Source organism: Camellia sinensis, chromosome 1, assembly GCF_055761805.1.
Source record: "Camellia sinensis isolate YWXY chromosome 1, ASM5576180v1, whole genome shotgun sequence".
Classification (NCBI taxonomy): Eukaryota; Viridiplantae; Streptophyta; class Magnoliopsida; order Ericales; family Theaceae; genus Camellia; species Camellia sinensis.
In genome coordinates, this window is record NC_138961.1 from 145270432 (window position 1) to 145280216 (window position 9785).

The 9785-nt window shown below is 33.3% G+C and overlaps 1 long non-coding RNA gene across 1 annotated transcript; it reads right to left on the reverse strand.

Annotated features, from left to right (window-relative positions):
* Window positions 1-9133: 9133 nt before the first annotated feature.
* LOC145798483 (uncharacterized) lies at window positions 9134-9535 on the reverse strand. Its single transcript, XR_014339373.1, has 2 exons — window positions 9403-9535; window positions 9134-9305 (listed from the first exon to the last, which is right to left on the reverse strand). It is a non-coding gene; the product is annotated as an uncharacterized LOC145798483 (long non-coding RNA).
* Window positions 9536-9785: the final 250 nt, after the last annotated feature.

The following is a 9785-nucleotide window of genomic DNA, read 5'->3' on the forward strand; positions in this document are numbered from 1 at the left end:
GTTCCAGGAAAAGAAAAGAAAGTGTGTAAATTGGTTAAATCATTATATGGTTTAAAACAAACGCCTAAGCAATGGCATGAGAAATTTGACAAAGCAATGATGTCAAATGGATTTAAAATTAATGAGTGTAACAAATGTGTTTATATTAAAAACACAGACAAATGTTATGTCATTGTATGTCTTTATGTAGATGATATGCTCATCGTAGGTAGTAATAATGATATGATTAAAACTACCAAGAAAATGTTGAATAAACATTTTGAAATGAAGGACATGGGCATTGCTGATGTAATTCTTGGTATGAAAATTACCAAAACATCAGAAAGATATGCTTTGTCACAATCTCATTACATTGAGAAAATACTTGACAAATTCAGCAAAGATGATGATCATCTTGCCAGAACACTTGTAGATGTTAATTTGTATCTTTCTAAGAATGTACAGGAAAGTATTTCTCAATTAGAGTATGCCCAAATTATTGGAAGCTTAATGTACTTGATGAACTGCACTCACCCATATATAGCTTATGCAGTAAGTAAATTAAGTAGATATACGAGTAATCTGGGAGTAGAACACTGGAAAGCTATTATAAGGGTTCTAAGGTATCTTCGATTTACTCGTAATATTGGGCTGAATTATACTAGATATCCAGCAGTACTTGAAGGATACTGTGATACAAATTGGATATCGGATACAAGAGACTCAAAGTCCACCAGTGGGTATGTCTTTACTCTTGGTGGGGCGACTATATCTTGGAAATCTTCCAAATAGATTTGCATTGCTAGGTCTACTATGGAATCAGAATTCATAGTGTTAGACAAAGCAGGGGAAGAGGCAGAATGGCTTCGCCACTTCCTTGAAGATATTTCAATTTGGCCAAAATCGGTGCCTGCTATATACATACATTGCGATAGTCAATCAGCGATAGGTAGAGCACAGAGTCATATGTATAACGGTAAGTGAAGTCTAAAGACAACATAGCAAATCCACTAACCAAAGGGTTAGCAAGAGAGTTAGTTGAGAATTTATCGAGGGAAATGGAACTAAAGCCTATTATATAAGAGTTACCACAACGGCAACCCAACCTGGTTGACTGGAGATCCCAAGATCTAGGTTCAAAGGGACAACCAAGTTGTGAATGACTCAGAAAGATCATTGGGGAGTCTAACTCCTACCCATTTCTATGATGAAATAGTGATATCTGCAGCGTTTTAGGTTAAGTAAAACTTTTAATGATTCTTATATCTGGGTTAACCTAGTGGAGTATAGCAGGATACTCTTCATAAGAATCACTTATGTGAGTGTGAACTGGGCCAGTTCTATGAAATTTGTGAAGGGCTACAATTCTCTAGAGCACTTATGAAAGACCAGGTTGTTCAGGGCCAAAATGAACACAATAGTGAGAACTAAATTGTGTCTGGGGATATACTGTGTGAGTTCTATTGTCTTAGTTTACACAAACGGCTGAACAGTTCAAGGCATCATATTCACTAGTTAGCTAGTAAATCCGATAGTGTCTCACAAGGGAAGGTTCAAAGCCAAAAGCTATCTATCATTTGCGGAATATTTCCAATTTTTGTACTCTCTGTAATAGATCATGTTGTTGCATTTTCTCTCCGTCAAATTCCATTCATGTGGGGGATTGTTAGAAAAAATAGTTTATATAGGCTTATTTTGGGCTTACTTTGAGCCCAAAATTGAGTGGGCCTCGTACGTCTTTTGGGCCGGGTCCGAAGAGATGAAGTGGTCCGAAGAGATGAAGTGCTCAACCCCCTGGTAGTAAATATGGGTTTCTTTGGAAAGGGTTGTCCCACATTGAAACTTTAAGAGAGTTTTGTTGTGTTTATAAGCTCTAGCCTACAACACTTGGGTTGAGCCTCAAGGGGCACCCCAAGTTTGTAGAAGGGAGGAATTATGGACAAAGTGAACCTTAGCCCAAATCACGAAGAAGACAAAAAAAGGGCTAAAGAGTTCATGGGTTGTGGCGAGATAAGGATAGTTGTGATTTGTGTGGTTTGTGATGGCAACAATAAAGGAAGGGTTGACTAGAGGGATGATAGATGTAGGGAGAGGCTAACTAGAGCGGATGGGGAGTGAGGGGGTTTGTGACGGGGACGAAAGGGTTTGGCCAGAGGGATGTTGGAGGTGGAGAGAGGTTGACCAGAGCTAGGGTTTAGGTCAGGAGGTTAGTTGGGGTGGGTAAGGGTATGATTGGGATTAATAGGAGCGTTCATAGTGAGAAAAAATAAAAAATAAAAAAAATAAAATTGGGCTTAGGGTGCCCTAAGAATTAGAGTGTTCAATCAAGTTCTTGAGACAATTCAAAAAAAAAAATTCAAGTTCTTGAGGGGTATTTAGAGCCTTGGTTAAAAGTGGTGTATATTGCAGTATAAGCTTAATTAATTGAGGTAGCTCAATTGATTATTATTCATACTTAATTCTACATGGGAAGTCATGAGCCACACGTTATCAAAGTCAAAAATTGATCATTTGTATGTTATTATGAGATTTATTTATTGATGAATTGGCTGTTAAATTTTTATAATTGTTGACTTATAATTATTCAAATGTAATTAAAAATATTAAAAATGGGTGAAAGGATATGATATTAGGAGGGGAAAAAAAAAAAAAAACAATTGGCTGGAAGGCAGATTTGGTACAGCTCCGTGTGGTGCTCGGCCTCCCAGATGTCCATACCATTCACACTTTCACATGCAAACATGACAATAGTGCTAGCAACAATATCATGAAATTATCCACCCAAAAAAAACAATATCATGAAAGAAATAAATATAAAGGTAAATTATAAATATATTTTTTAATATTTATTTAAAATATAAATTATTTTTAAATTTTAAAAAATTATATATCATCTTTTTAAGTTTTAATCGCATAATAAATAATTTATTTTTATTAATAACTCATTAAATTAATTAATAATTTTTAATAATATTAAAAAATATATTTCAATTAACTATTCAAATAATTTTATTATTATATAAGAGATTAGTTAAAAAAATTTCACAATAAAAAATTTGTAATTTTCAGACCATTCATGTTTTAAATAAAATTAAAAAAATATATTTATATTTTATCCTAAAGATAAATGATTTTTATCACCGGTTGTTTGTTTTTTTGTATAAAGTATTTTCCAAAACAATTCTTATCGAAATCTCCCTCCAATTTTTTGTTTTTATTTTGGAGAAAGTTGGGACCCACACAGCCGCGTCTGTCCACACCAGCAAACTTCCAGAACACTGCAATAGTACATTTTTTTTTCTCTTTTTTTTTTTTTTTGGTTTCTTAACACCAAAAAATAGGATATTCTATCAGAATATTATAACGTTTGTGGATTTTAATCTCGGGATAATTGATTGTTGATTAAATTTAACTCAATTTAAAGAAAGGGATCCATTACCGAATGAGAGAGGAATGCACCAATTCCTAATATAAGAGGCAGAGTTAAGAGTAGAATATAGCACAGTCGGCTTCAATTGTTTAAAAAAAAAAAAATTGCTAATAGCACCTCACATAGATCGAGCCTTGCTCACCTGCGTGAAAGAAAGACACATTTTCACTCCACCATCACCCCCGGTGGTATGCAACAATACTCTACTACTTCTCATCTCATCTCTCTAATTTGAGTCCGTCTATTTTTTTGATTTTTTTTTTTAAATATAGATCAGTCATGTAAGTTTATTAATATAATTTAACAATTATAATTACATAATTCATCATAATTGTTTCATAATATTCTTTAAAATTATACATATTGTCCAATCATTTGATGATAAATTATATAATTATCATTATCAAATTAATTACATTTTGTTGAACAAATAAAGTAAATGTGTGTGGCGCAAATAGGCCAACAACCATTTGCATTGCAGCTGAGCGAAATCAAGGAAATATGGGGACCCTGTTCAGTTGCAATCGTCATTGCCTAACCGTTCGTTTGTTTCTTTTAAGTTAGGTTTGTTTTAGGTGGTTTTTGATAAAATTAAAAATTAAGTATTAAATATTAATTTTTTAAATAAAAAAATTAAAATAACTTTTGAATAGTACATATGTATGTTTTCGTATTTTTTTTTTTTCAAGAAAAAAAAGTTCTTCTATAAACTTTTAAAACAGATTATTTGATATATAAAATAATTTACAATACAAAGAAAAGCATTTCGCAACTCTAACATGCTCCATTTGATTCATAGGAATAAATTAAAATGGAATAAAATGATCATTCCTTAAACTTACATATAGAATGCTCATTCCCTTATAAAGGGTGAATGACGATTCTATTTGCAATGTATTTTTTATTATATATTTTAATCAATCAAACAAATGAATGAATATTTTGATGGAATAGTCATTCCATTTCACTCTATTTTATTTTGGTAAGTCAAGCACTACTTAAGAGGAACAAATTTAGAGCTGTATGTCACGTCTTGCCAAAAGTCCTAGAGAATGACTATAAAATTTGATGCTAAAATGGAATAATCTAGAATTTTCTGAGATTGGTAAAATCTTATACATAATTTTAGAAATTTATACATTATTCTTGTATATTCTAAAATATAATATTTGAGAAGATAAGGGGAGGATCTAGAATCTTTTCTATCCTTGTATCTCTTGTAGACTATAGGGAGGAGGGCTTCATTTGCCCAAACTATCAAAGTGAATACAAAATAAACGTTCTCCAAAAACATCTCTCTAGAATTATTTTTGTCCGTAGAAATCTCCAAATGTATGTGAATCTTTCATAGCTCTCTTCTAAAAAGACTTACTTAGATACAAAGTAAGGAGTTGTTTGGAGTGTCCTAAATAAGTACATTTTTTGTCTTTTTAGACTAAAAGGTTAAAAAAAAAATATAAATGTTTGGATTAATTTTTTGACTTTTTATGAAAAAATATGTATTAAAAAATTGTATAAAGAAGTGTGTAGGAGAAGATTGGAGAGGTGTGGGACACAGCCGTACAATCTGCACAAGTGAAATGGGAGTAAGAAATTATTGGTTACTTTTCGGGCATTGCACTGGACGGTTTTGTTCGGCCCGTGGGGGTCATCACGGGTCTCATTTTGATAATCTGAACCGTTCAATGTGTAGAACTCGTCAAGTACTATATGTCTATAAAAAATCACGTTGATCGGATATCGATAGCTATCTGATCAGATTTATTTTTTTTCAATTGTTAATTATATCACCATCTATTTGTTGTACATAATTGATTTGATCATGCAGTTATCGATATCCGATCAATGTGATTTTTTACAGGCATATAGTATTTGACGAGTTCTACACAACAACGGTTCAGATAATCAAAACGGGACCTGTGATGGCCCCCATGGGCCGAACAGCAACCATCTAAAATTACACCCAATCATTTCATTTTTGTCAACAAACGCAACACAGCAACTGCACATAAATGATATCAAAGTTGTACTTTTGTTTAGAAAATTGATTTTTTTTTTTGTAAATAATGATAATTTTTAAATTTTTTTAATAACTTTTAAATTTTTTGTCTTTTTTAGACTACGCGAAGCCAGCCCTAAGTAGGTGTCAAGCATCTAAAATCGTATGATTAGCCTTAAAAAACTAAGGCCATGACATCTAACAATCTTTAGAATAGTAATTATATTGTCAAGCTTAATTTGGTTCTCATCTCTACGAATGCCATTATTTCTTTTAGTCACGATGCGACATCTTTAATTTACATTGCCATTCTGTATTTCTTTTAGGCCTTATTTGCTATAGCTTATAATTTATTTTAATTTAAAAGTATGTGTCAGACTGTTTAGTGTAATTTTTATTTATAATTTATTAGATAAAAATAATTTTAAAAAAAATTTAAAAAAATTAATTATCTAAAAGTTATAAAATAAGTGCTTTTAATTTTTATTTTTTAATTATTAATTTTTAACTTATAATAAACTACATCAAACATGTTAGTGACAAGACAACACCCTCTTAAGCCTCTCTTTGAGGAAGTAGACAAGACCCTTTTTAAGCCTCCCTTTAGGGGGTGTATGATGTGCAATTCGGTACGGTTTTAGAGTGAAATAAAAAATTGCATAGCGGATGACAGATTAACAAAATTGTCATTAGAAATTGTCATTTTTTTTATTAAAAGTAGGCGATTTTGTTGGTAAATAATGACGATTTCAACTTGACGGTTTATAAAAAAATTAAAACATAATTCAAATTACAAAACTTGAATCAAAGAGTAAAAAAAATCTTATTTGAGTAAAATAGTCAAATGGAATAAGTTAAATGGATTGTTTCTATGATGTTCTATATATATCACTGCATATATCTTCGAACAAATCATTATACTCAACAAATCTAGTAAGAAAAAAACCTTGCTCATACTGGTTTTTATCCTCGTTCAGAAAATACAATTTTTACCCATTTCATTTTCTTTATCCACAAATCTAATATCTAAACACAATTCTTATCAATACAAAATAATTATTATTTTACAATTTTATTTCTCTCTAAACACAATTTTGTTTTGTATTTTTATTAGTTTACAATTCAACAACACTACAAACTTAGATTCTTTAATCGGAAGTTTCATGGAACAGTGAAGGCAACATAAATGGAAAAATCTGTTCTTTTAACCATCATTTATTGTACAAATCCCTCATCATCTCATTCTCATTCACATCCAGAAAGTGGAGAGAGAGAAAAGGGAAAAGATAAACTAGAGAGAGAACAAAGAGAAAACATAAACCAAAAAGAGAGCATAAAGAGAGCCACACACCAAATCGGGAAAAGCAGTAGTGGCGAGTGGAGAAGCAGCGTCGGAAAGGCCAATAGCGGCAACTAGCAAGAGTAGCGGCAGTGCCGATCAGTAAGGAAAAGATGAGGAGCAAGAGGGGAGACAAAGCAATCGATAAATGAGATGAGCTAGAGTACCAACCACGTATATGTGAGAGGCGAGGTGAATGGCCACAGAGATGAGACAATCGGTGGCGATTGCCGACAAAAGTGAGTCGATCGGTGGCCATCGGTAGTAGAGGCGAGATGTAAAAGGCAAGATGTAAAAGACGAGATGGAGAGGTGCTTGAAACCCTAAAAAGAAATTGACCAGCTCTTTCTCCCTCTTTCTATTAAAGCAATTTCATGAGCTTATATATACATAGGCGGTGCGGGTCAGTTTGGTCGGCAGGTTGGAGTTTTGAAACCGCCATTCGTGCTACCTGCCAAGCCTAGAGCCTCCACTTGTCCAACCTGCTTGCCAGAACTGAAAAAATGGACGGTTCAGCGCGATTCAGTGTGATTTTGGCAATTTTGACGGTATTGTGCACATCTCTACTCCCCTTAACCTAAGAAGGTGTTCACCATTTGGTTTTCCTTCACAACCCTCCATACAATTATGTACAGTAGGGATCAGCAACTGTTTATCCGAACCGCTCAAACCGTCCAACCCACCCAACCCGCATATAAATGGGCGGTTTCGCAAACATAATGCGGACGGATGCGGTTTGAAATATGACAAATTTGCGGGTTGCGGGCGGGTTGCTAGTTAAACTCGCAATCCGCAAAACCGCCCGCACTTTAATTATTATTATTATTATTATTATTTTTTATATATCAACTTTGTAACTTTAACAGGAGCACCATTATATTCTCTATGACACTAGGATCCTTATTTTTAAGTATTTATCAACTTTCTTAATGCCGTAGAATTATCAAGTCCTAAACTTTATTTCTTATATGATTTTCATTGGTGATTCATCCACTTTTTCCTAATAAAATTTTTCTTCTAGTGATCGATGGAGCTTCTAGTTTGATTATTAATTACTGAACTAGCAATTCTAATTTAGTACAACCTTTAATGCATTGATATACATTTTTTTTATAGCAAGAATGCTAGTGTAGGGTCTCTTTGTTTTGGGTACTTTCATTTAATGCATTGATATTCAATTTTTATTTGTAAACTCATCAGAAAATTGTTGTCAAATGATCACAAATATATAAAATGAATCTGATGCTTATATTCGATGGGGAAAAAAGAACTCAAAAATTAATTTTTAAAGAAAAAAGTGTAAACCGCAAACCGCCCACAACCGCTCGCACACTGCAAACCCTATCCGCACAAACCGCAAACCGCACTGCGGGCGGTTGCGGGTTGACTTTTCTCCAAACCGCATAGATGCGTGCGGGTCAAAACCAAACTGCAAACCGCACAAAACCGATCCGCGAACACCCCTAATGCGCACCTTTTGGTTATACACCTTGTTCTATTTTTTTCTTACTGGTACTCTGCATCATTTGTAAGGGTGTAAATTTGACATGGCTCAACCCATGTCAGGCCTCGCGGGTTCCTGTCAAAATTCAGGCTAGGCCGGGCCAACCAACGGGCCAAAAAATTAGGCCCAGGACTAGGGGGTATTCGGGCCTTAGGTAGGTTGGGCCTGGGCGGGTCTGAACAATTTTTTATTTTATTTTTTCTACCAAAATTTTATTATTTTCTACTAAAAAAAGACACTAGGCCTTGGGCGGATTGAGCCTTAAGCAGGCCGATGAGTCGGGCCTACGGGCCAAGCCGGGCTTCAAAATGATGGCTCAGACTCAGGGTCTCGAACTGGGCTCGAGTTTGGCTCCAAATGAGTCGGGCCCACCCCAGACCGCTCATGGATCGCGAGCCATTTTTATATACTTAATTGTCTACACCTTTTCTAAAGCAAGTATGTGGGGTCGTTTGGCTATTAACTTTTTTTAGTGATTTTAATATTTTTTTATAAAAAAAAAGGAAAAAAAATAAAAAGAATAAATTAACTTTTTGTAGTAAAATTTTGACTTTTTTTACTAATTTGTTAAGTTGCCCAACCACCCCAAAATAAAGAATAAATTACAATGACCTCTTCCTCTGTTGTATGAAAAAATTACAGACAATCCCATATTATTGACATATGATTACACCCTCTTAGATTCAACCTTGCATAAAAAACTAATCCACAAACTAACATTTTTTTCTTACACCATGCCATGTATTTAATTAAATACCTAATTTACCCTTTCAAAAAAAAAATAATAATAAAAAAAAAACCCTTGACAAAAAACTAACATAAAGAAAATCTTATTTCTTCAATACAATCTGCCAATCACATACTGAAGACATGTAACAATCACATAATTATGTATATACATAAACATTATTGTATAATGTGAGCTTCCAATTTAGTGCGAGCAAGAAACTGAAGTTGTGAAATAGTCTGTTACATTCTAAAATTGTTCAAAAAGACACATTTTCACAATTCAATACAATTTTGCTTTCAATAACTGGAAGGGCATAAATGAAACCTTACCACAAATACCTAGTTATTGAAAGCAAAATTGTATTGAATTGTGAAAATGTGTCTTTTTGAACAATTTTAGAATGTAACAGACTAAATGAAACCTTACCACAAATACCTACTCACCCCAAAAACAAATTCAGTTTCCTATTCTCAATCACACATTGTGTGTGCAGATGTGTGATCAAAGCCTAGTGTGTATATATATACATACACATCTTAAACAAAAAGAATGGAACCAAAAATAAAATAAAACTCTCACAATGATAGAAATTTCATTGAAGCGAATCACTGGCTAACAAAACCTGTATCTCAGAAGGATAAACAAGTGTAAACAATGATGGAAATGCATTTCCAGATCCACGCAAAAAAAAAAAAAAAAACAAAAGAAAACTTCAAAAAAGACGAATAAAAGAAAAACTTGATATGTCTTTGATGACAGCCTCAATGGATGTAGGTAATATATTTTCCTTTCGCAAGTGTCATA